This window comes from Papaver somniferum, chromosome 1 (assembly GCF_003573695.1).
Source record: "Papaver somniferum cultivar HN1 chromosome 1, ASM357369v1, whole genome shotgun sequence".
NCBI classification, from domain to species: Eukaryota; Viridiplantae; Streptophyta; class Magnoliopsida; order Ranunculales; family Papaveraceae; genus Papaver; species Papaver somniferum.
In genome coordinates, this window is record NC_039358.1 from 23,296,595 (window position 1) to 23,305,530 (window position 8,936).

Below are 8,936 nucleotides of genomic sequence, written 5' to 3' on the forward strand. Positions count from 1 at the left end.
TCAAAAAGATGTGAGCACAAAATCATGAATTCTTAACAATCAGGGGAAATCAATGGTATTAAGTGAATTATGGAATATTGATTATCAGGGAATAACTTTATTGGCGAGTTGGCAGGTAACCCGCGGGTTAGGACGGGCCAACCCGTTAATCATCGGGTTCGCAAATTACCAACCCTAACCCGGCATGTTTAGGGAATAGGTTATGGCGGTCCGGGTTTACACGGGTTAGGGTTGACCCGCGGGTTTTGACCCTAATTTCCAGGTCTACTTCAGACCTATTAGCTTATCTAATTATGTGTACAAAATCATCTCCAAGATATTGACTAATCGCTTGAAACCAATTTTAGATTCTTTGATATCTCATTTTCAGTCTTCATTTGTAGCCAATAGGCAGATTCTTGATAATATCATCATTACCCATGAAATTCTTCATGCTTTTAAAAGGAAAAAGAAAAATGCCAAAAATGGTCATATAGCTATTAAGTTGAACCTTTCAAAAGCTTTCGATAGGCTAGAATGGTCTTTTATTCTTGCTGCATTTAAGAAACTTGGTTTCTCAGAAGCTTGGTGTCAAATGATATATCAGTGTATTAGTATGGTCTCTTATTCTGTTTTGGTTAATGGTTCGCCAGGAGAGACTTTCCTCCCTTGTAGAGGTATTAGGAAGGGTGATTGTCTTTCACCCTATATCTTCATTCTGTGTATGAAAGTTCTCTCTCAATTGCTTTTGAAAGCTGAAGAGCAAAATGTGATTCAGCGTTTCAAATTTAAAAAAAAAAAATCTTATATTTCTCACTTATTTTTCGTTGATGGCTGTATGCTGTTTGCTAGAGCTTCTGTTACTTATGCTAGAAATATTATCAAGATTATTAATGTGTTTGCTAAAGCCTCAGGTCAGGCGATTAATTTTGATAAATCGGGATTCATTACCAGTGAAAAATGCACCATAGGCATATCAAAATCTTATCTAAAACTCTTAGAATGAAGTTTCTTAGTAGTTCTGAAAAATATTTAGGTACTCCGTTGTTTATAGGCAAAGATAAAACAAAATCTTTCAACTTTCTCATTGAAAGCTTTTATTCCAGGTTAAACTCAACTAAGAATACTAAGCTCAATATTGTTGGTAGAACTGTTGTCACTAAGCATGTGTTATCTTCCTTAGCAATCTATCATATGGCTTGTTTTCTTCTGCCTAAGACTGTTACTTCTAAAATTGATGCTATTCAGATAACTTTTTGGTGGTCTAAAAGAAATCCTAAACATGCTGCTTATTTCGTTCTTGGGGTGATCTAGGTAAATCCAAATTGTCGAGTGATATAGGTATTAGAAATACTCATGCCACTAATAGAGTCTTCATTTGTAAAGTTGGGTGGAGAATTTTGAAAAATCCGAATTTATTACTGTCCTCCTTTCTTAAAGATAAATATTTTTCCAATCAAAATTTGTTGGAAATTGATAAGGCTGCTGATTCTTCCTCATGGACATGAAAAGGTATTATAAATGGCTTAAAATTCATTAAGGATAACTCTGCTATTAAAATTGGTAATGCTGCTACTACCAACATTTGGAATGCAGTTTGGCTTCCAGGTATGGGTATTCCCCCTTCTTCTTCTCATCAGAGTCGATATAATTACACTTTAGTTAATGAACTTATTGACTCTCATACTAACCTCTGGGATATGAATCTGTTGTCTACTCTTTTCTCTCAAGAAATAGTTACTAGGATTATAACCATTAGATTAAATCATAGTCAAAGTGATTCTTTAATGTGGGCACATACAAAAAGTGGTAACTTTACAGTTAAATCAGCTTATAAGATTTTTGTGAATGATATAGTTTCTTCTGATGAATCTGGTTTTTGGAGGAAAGTCTGGGGTATCGAATGTTTACCGAAGATCAAGTTTTTTCTGTGGAAAATATTTGCTTATATGTTACCTGTGAATACTTTGATTCGTTTGTATAATCAGAATGTGGATGTTCTGTGTCCCCTTTGTCGCAATCATGAATAATCTGTTATGCATCTTTTTATAGAATGTCCTGTTGCTGCTCATATCTGGTTTGAAATTTCACTGCAACATCTTATCTCTACTGATGTAGAATGGATTGATGATTTATTTCTGTATTGGCATAGTTCTGATCTTACTGCCTCTCCTTATAAAGTTTCTTGGTCATCTATTGGCGCTATTGTAATGTGGTGTATTTGGAAGTTGAGGCGTAATGTCCTCTTCATACATATCTCGGTTGACTTTCCTCGGGTTATTATTAATACTAAGAGAATGATTAAATCATATATTGCTCCTCAATGTAGTTCTACTGTTCATTTTAGTGACATCAAGATCCTTTCGTCTGAAGTGGATCATATCATATTCGTTGATGGTTCCTTTAAATAGTTTAACATGGGTTTGGGTGTCATCTGGTGTGACTGTGAAGGGAATGTAAGAAGTTCGACAGATGACTTTGGATTGATTTCATAAGCGGTAGGTGCTGAAGCTGCTTCTCTAATTTTGGTGATATCTTGGGCAGAAGAGATGAATCTCTCCAAAGTTGTTTTCGTTAGTGACTGTCTCCAATTGGTGCATTTTGTTAATGGAGTCAGCTGTAATATAGAATGGCGGAACGGAGGTATTCTAGAACAATGTCGGAGTTCATTATCCAAGTGTATTTCTTTTAAAATTGTGTATGTTAAGCTCTGAACAATCGTCTAGCGGATCTACTTGCACGTCGATCTAGGATTGATAGTCTTAAGGGTCTTTGGTTCCCTTTTCCTCCCTTTTTAAACTCTTCGTTGAGGAAAGAGTACCTGTCGGATGTTTGTAATTCCTTTCTTTGTTAATGCCATGGTGTGTTTCTAAGCAAAAAAAAAAAAGCTAGCTAGGCTTTAAAATACATATATATGTTATATATATCTTTTGTTCCGCAAATTAAACAAACTGACCTTGCTAGTCAATCTGGAAAAATATTACATCAATTGTAATTTGGAAAGGTCTTAGGACCAATTTTCTGTATCCTCTATCATTCCAAACTTAATCGGCAATACTTTACATTCTAGTTTAAGACATCAGCAAGATGAAAATGTAATAGTTATAACAAACTTTAACTTTCTGGTTGCTAACCAAGAGGATTCTGGAAGACTGCACAACAGCTCTAATCCTCAGATTATGGTTGCAGTTCGAGGTTTTATCCTCCTTTTATCTATATAAAAAAGACCTTTCTAGACACGTAACACATGATGGTGGGATAAATGTGGGAAATGATATGGCACAAAGTGATTGGTACTTAAACCATGAGTGGCAGGAAGTGGCAGTACTACGTACTTAAACCTTTTCATGCATGAATGAACAATGATTCCAGACTCTAAAGCTAGATCTATGTCCATAAATTTTGATAGTAATCTTCGATCAGTAGCTGAATTTACTATATGCATCAAACTTCGACAATTGATGGGTCCAAAATCATAGCTCTCCGGTAAGGAGGAAGTCAGGGGTTCAACCCCGCCGACGTAAAGGTTTATAATAGATTAGTTGTATAGTGGGTTTAACGGTATTGGGTATGGCAGTGGGACCAGTCTAACTGGCTGAGTTCGGGTAGGGGTCTGGGTCCGGCTTTCGCGAATCAAGAAAAATAAAAAATGATGTTGATCGTTGTCCTTTATTTTAGAATTGTCTTATCCTCAAAAGCTATATAAACTGTTGTAGTGCAGGTAGATTGAATAGTCGAACCTTATTTGGATGACTCATGCATGCATCTATCTATCTATCTAACAAGATGATAATTGAAAACTAAAATTTAATTCTCCTTCATTCCGACCCCACAAAAATCTGATATAGACAATTATGGTGAGAGTATTACAGAATGCAGCTCTCTCATTCATTCTAGCCCCACATAATTAGCATCAAAACATCCTTACATCATGCTTACACCGTTCATGAGTGATGAGAAACCACTGAACAATTACCCATTACCCACTTTCTACTTCAATCGGCGTACGCGCCCCACTAAACCATTCTCTTCTTCTCTGAAGGAAATAAAACACTCTTTCAATTTATCTTCTTCGTCAATCGGAAATTAGGCTACAATAAATTCTGTTTTACCTATTCGCCACCCACGTTTTTCCTACTTACTACCCACCCCACAATTTCTAAAATGAAAGTAGATCTTAATTCTACTTTTTCCTAATTACCACCTACAAAGGTCAAATCAAATTTGACTATATATAACTATTGTATTTTTTCGTCGTCTTCGTTAATCTCTCTTTCTATGCGCAGGATTTATATCAAAATACAAAACAGTCACCGTTCATGAAATTAGGACGACGACCACCATGGTTTTTAGGCATTTTGTAATTAGTTTTTCAGCACCAAACTCACAGGGTCAAGATACAAAATTGTTGGGTGCAATAATCAAAAACAATGGAAAATCAAATAAACAAAAGTTATTGAGCTCCTTTATAATGGAAGTGATCGACTTGATGAAACGAACGAGCTCTCTAGATCTCCACAACATCAACAAGGCAAAACTTTGGAAAAACAGAGTGAGTCACGTGTTCAACACGTTTCCCTTAAGACATTAGCACCCGGCTACACTCAAGAGTGAAGCTATAGCCCTCACAGGACGGATATCTCCAGGATAAACACCCTACTACACCTACTACTAGCATATGTAGTATATGCTCACCTTGAGCTTGACAACTCCGAAAAAACCCTTGAGGAAAATCGCGAACACATAAGAAACAATATAAAATATTTTTCCCTGGAGGTCCCTCTAAAATATAGAGCAACCCCTTTCTCATAGATTTTACAAAAGTAGTGAATTTCTTTATATAATGGAATAATACAACTTAAAAAAGATGAACTCCCCGATGTGGGACTAAAAAGCTTATATAGTCTTTTAAGACAACTAAAAAGTGGAAACTCCACGGTGTGGGACTAATAAGTTTTTCATTCACAAAAGAAAACAATAAATTATACTTTTTATTAAACCTTAAAAATCATATTTAATTAATCGTTTTCCAACAATCCCCCACATGAATGAAAACCGAATAAAACATGAAAACACAGATAGATCTTGGTAAATCAACAACCCAATCTGACTGAACAGAAAGACAGATCAATCATGTTGAAGTCATACTAGCCATTCCAACGTCATCTCCCTCACACAACAGTGTGTTGACCCCAGGGTCATACTATGGATTGCAAAAATCATATAGTATAAAGAGCTTTCATCTTTAGTTTCTCACAAGTGAGACTAAAGGTTCCTTTCATCAAAGTGAAAAAGCATGAACTAGTGAAACCTTAGTGACCCTTAGGTCCTAAGTTCCAGTAATACCAAAACCATCAAAACGAAAATCACATAAAAAACGCAGGAAATATCATTTTAGGAAGAGGTGTCCATAAGGTCTTGAACCTTTGCTTAGTGAGATATTACCGGAATTACTTGCTAGAGACAGTGAACTATGTCTTGAGCTGCTAGCATTTGATGTAATTCGCGATAACAACCACGGATGATATCTCCAAGGTTGCTGCCAAGCTCATGCCGTTTTGTCCAATTTGGCCGAGGACATATCATGTTTCTCAGAATGCTCTAAAGAATCAAAGCTCATATTCTCATAGGAAGCGGCACCACTTCCTCATTCAGATAGGTGAGTTTCCATAAAGAATGTTACTGCTACACCCTACTTCAATCTTAAATTGAAACTATAGAACTCATTAAGACTTCTTAAAAGTCATCCTTCACATGCAGTCACACTATCACGTCTACACCATAGAGAAGGGACAGAGAATGAAATTCTCTGATAGTGTTTACCTTTGCCCACCACAAATTAGTTTTCTCATTCGAAACCTTGATCTTGGGATCTCCAGTCAACAAGGTTGAGTATCCTTGATGGCAAGTTTAATTTATGAGCTTAAGCCCCATCCCCCTCGATGCATTTCTAACCATCTCTTTGGATAAAACTTTCGTCAAAGGTTGTGTGATATTCTCCTTGGACTTTATCCAATCAATGGAAATAACGCCTATTGAGATTACTTATTTCTAGCTTTAGCTATTATAGCTTGGCTAACACAATGTATAGATATAGCTGGCACATGCCTATGCCAGAGAGGAATGTCTTCTAAAAAGCATCTTAGGTACTCGGCGCCCTCTCGTGCTTTATCTAACACAATTCTCTCAGATTCCATAATGAATTGAGAAATATATGTTTGTCTGAAAATCTTCCAAAAATAAACCCTCTTGCTAGAGTGAAAACATATCCACTCGTAGACTTAGACTCCTCTGAGTCAACTATCCAGTTTGCATCACAAAGTCCCTCAAGGACAACAATATACCTTTCATAAATTAAACAAAAGGTAATAGAGTATTTTAGGTATCATAATACTCTACTAAGTGCATCCCAATGCTCTTGTTCTGGACTACAAGTATATATACTTAACTTACTCACAATATAGGCAATGTCTGGACTCTTACAGTTCATTAAATTCATCAGACATCCTATAACTCTTGAGTATTCAAGTTAAGATACTCCACTGTCCTTATTTTTCTCGAGTCTACAAGAAGAATCGTATGGAGTACACGCAGGCTTACAATCATAATGATTGTATCTCATACGCACAAATTCAACATAATGAGAACGACTAAGACTATAATTTTTTTGATTATCTTCTAATCCTCATCCCTAAGATTACATAAAAAGAGCCCAAGTCTTTCTAGTCAACGTTCTTATTCAGCATGTTTTTAGTGGAATTAATCACATCTATGTATGTATCAAGTATAAACATATCATTAACATACAAGCATACAATCACACAGGCATCCTTAACAAGTTACTTGTAAATACACTTGTAAGATTCATTAACTTAAATCCACTACACATTATCACATGATCAAATTTTTCACGTCATTATTTACGTGCTTATTTGAAAACCATACAAATATTCGTTCAATTTACAAACTTTGTCTTCATGACCTTTCACTACAAAGTCCTCAGGTTGGTCTACGTAAATTTCTTTATCTAATTCATAGTTTTAGAAAAGCTGTCTTAACATCCATCTGATGTATCTCCAAGTTGTTTATGGAAGCAATATCAATAAGCATCTCAACAGAAGTAATTCTCGTCACAAGTGAATAAGAATCAAGGAAATCAACACCTTCTTTTAGTTTATAGCCTTTTGCTACCAACTTAGCTTAATAGTTTTCCACAGTTCCATCTACCTATCGTTTCCTCTTAAAGACTCATTTACATCCCATGGTCTTACTCCCTTGAGGTAAACTAGCAAGCTCCCAAGTCTGGTTCCGACGGACTGAGTCCATTTCACTAAATGAAGCTTCTTACCAGAATGGGGTTTCAGTAGATATCAAGGCTTCTTTACAAGTATAGAGCATCATCAACTTCGCTTGGGCTCAACATCAACTTCATCTTCCTTTAAAATAAGTTCCGACTATTTGAAAATAAATCTAGGGGATCAATAACAGAACTCTAATGAGGTACAAGTTTAGAATAAACATGTTCAAAGAACTCAACATCCCTAGATTTCGTAATAAGATTCACACCAAAGTATGAAAAATCATACCAAAGTCTGAAAAATCACACCAAAGTATGAAAAATCAGAACACACAACCAAAAATCTATATGTAGAAGTATACGACATACCCTATATGAAGCCACAATCAACATTTTTGGTTTCAATCTAGTTCTTTTTGGAAGAACAATTACAATCTTAGTCAAACACCCCCACACATTGACGCATTCATAAGAAGGTCATCTACCTTTCCATAAATCATATGGAGTTTCATCTGATCCTTAAAAGGGTACTCTATTCAGGATATACTAGTTAAAGGACTTCCTCCCCCCACAAGGCCGCAGGTAATCCTGAACTAACCAACATGGCAATTTCATCTCCTTAAGGATATAGTTGTTATGTTCAAGGCTTCTATTTGGTTCTCAACTTCAAGTTTATACATCTTAAGGCTTCTAAGGCATCATCCTTATCCCTAAGCAAGTATACAAGATAGTACCTCGTACAATCATCTACGAAAGTTATAAACCATCTTTTACCACAATGGTTTTGGGTTGAACTCATGTCAACTAGGCTTAACTGAATTAATTCTAAGGGCTTAGAATTACTCTAAACATTTTTTCTAAAAGGTTTTATAGCATATTTTTAATTCTACACAGGTTTCCCTTTTGTGTTCAAAATCCAAATTAAATTTGGGTACGCAGCCTATGCTGGCCAGTTTAAGCATTGACTTAAAAGTTTACGGTTCCAAGTCTACCATGCAAAACATTCAATTACACAAAGAAAGCACAAGAATCAAACTATGTTCACTTCATCAGTTTTTCCGTTAAGCTTATATAGACCCAAAGTCTTATAACCCTTGCCTAAAAAATCACTGCCTAATTACAACAAGTTTTATAGATTCAATTAAAATCTTAAATATTTTATCATCTACAAGAGAAAAAGATACATGATTCTTTCATATGCCCGGAACATGAAAACTTCATCCAATGTGAGAATATTACAGATATGAGCTTCTGCTCGACCTTTTCCTTTTATGCAACCTCTGTCGCAGATGAGTTACTCAGAAAGAGTTTCTCGACATCCCCTATCCTCTAATAGGAGGTGAACAGGTCTATCAACAAACATTCTTAGTGGCTCCAAAGTCCACCCATCAATCTCTCACATTGGTTATTAAAATAACTTCCGACATCATGCCACTGAACTCGTTCTAGTTTGTTTCAACTAAATTAGCATTAACTTTCTACTTATTAAGGTTTATGTTGTGTACACTTTTACTGCCGCATGGCCGGAAATTTAACAAACATAACACTCATCCTTAATTAAAATAATACTAGATTTAGGTTTACGAAACATACCTTTCTTATGAGAACTACACTTAGAATTGCGTTTGATGTTCTCGCTTTTGTCAGCTTTGGAAGATTT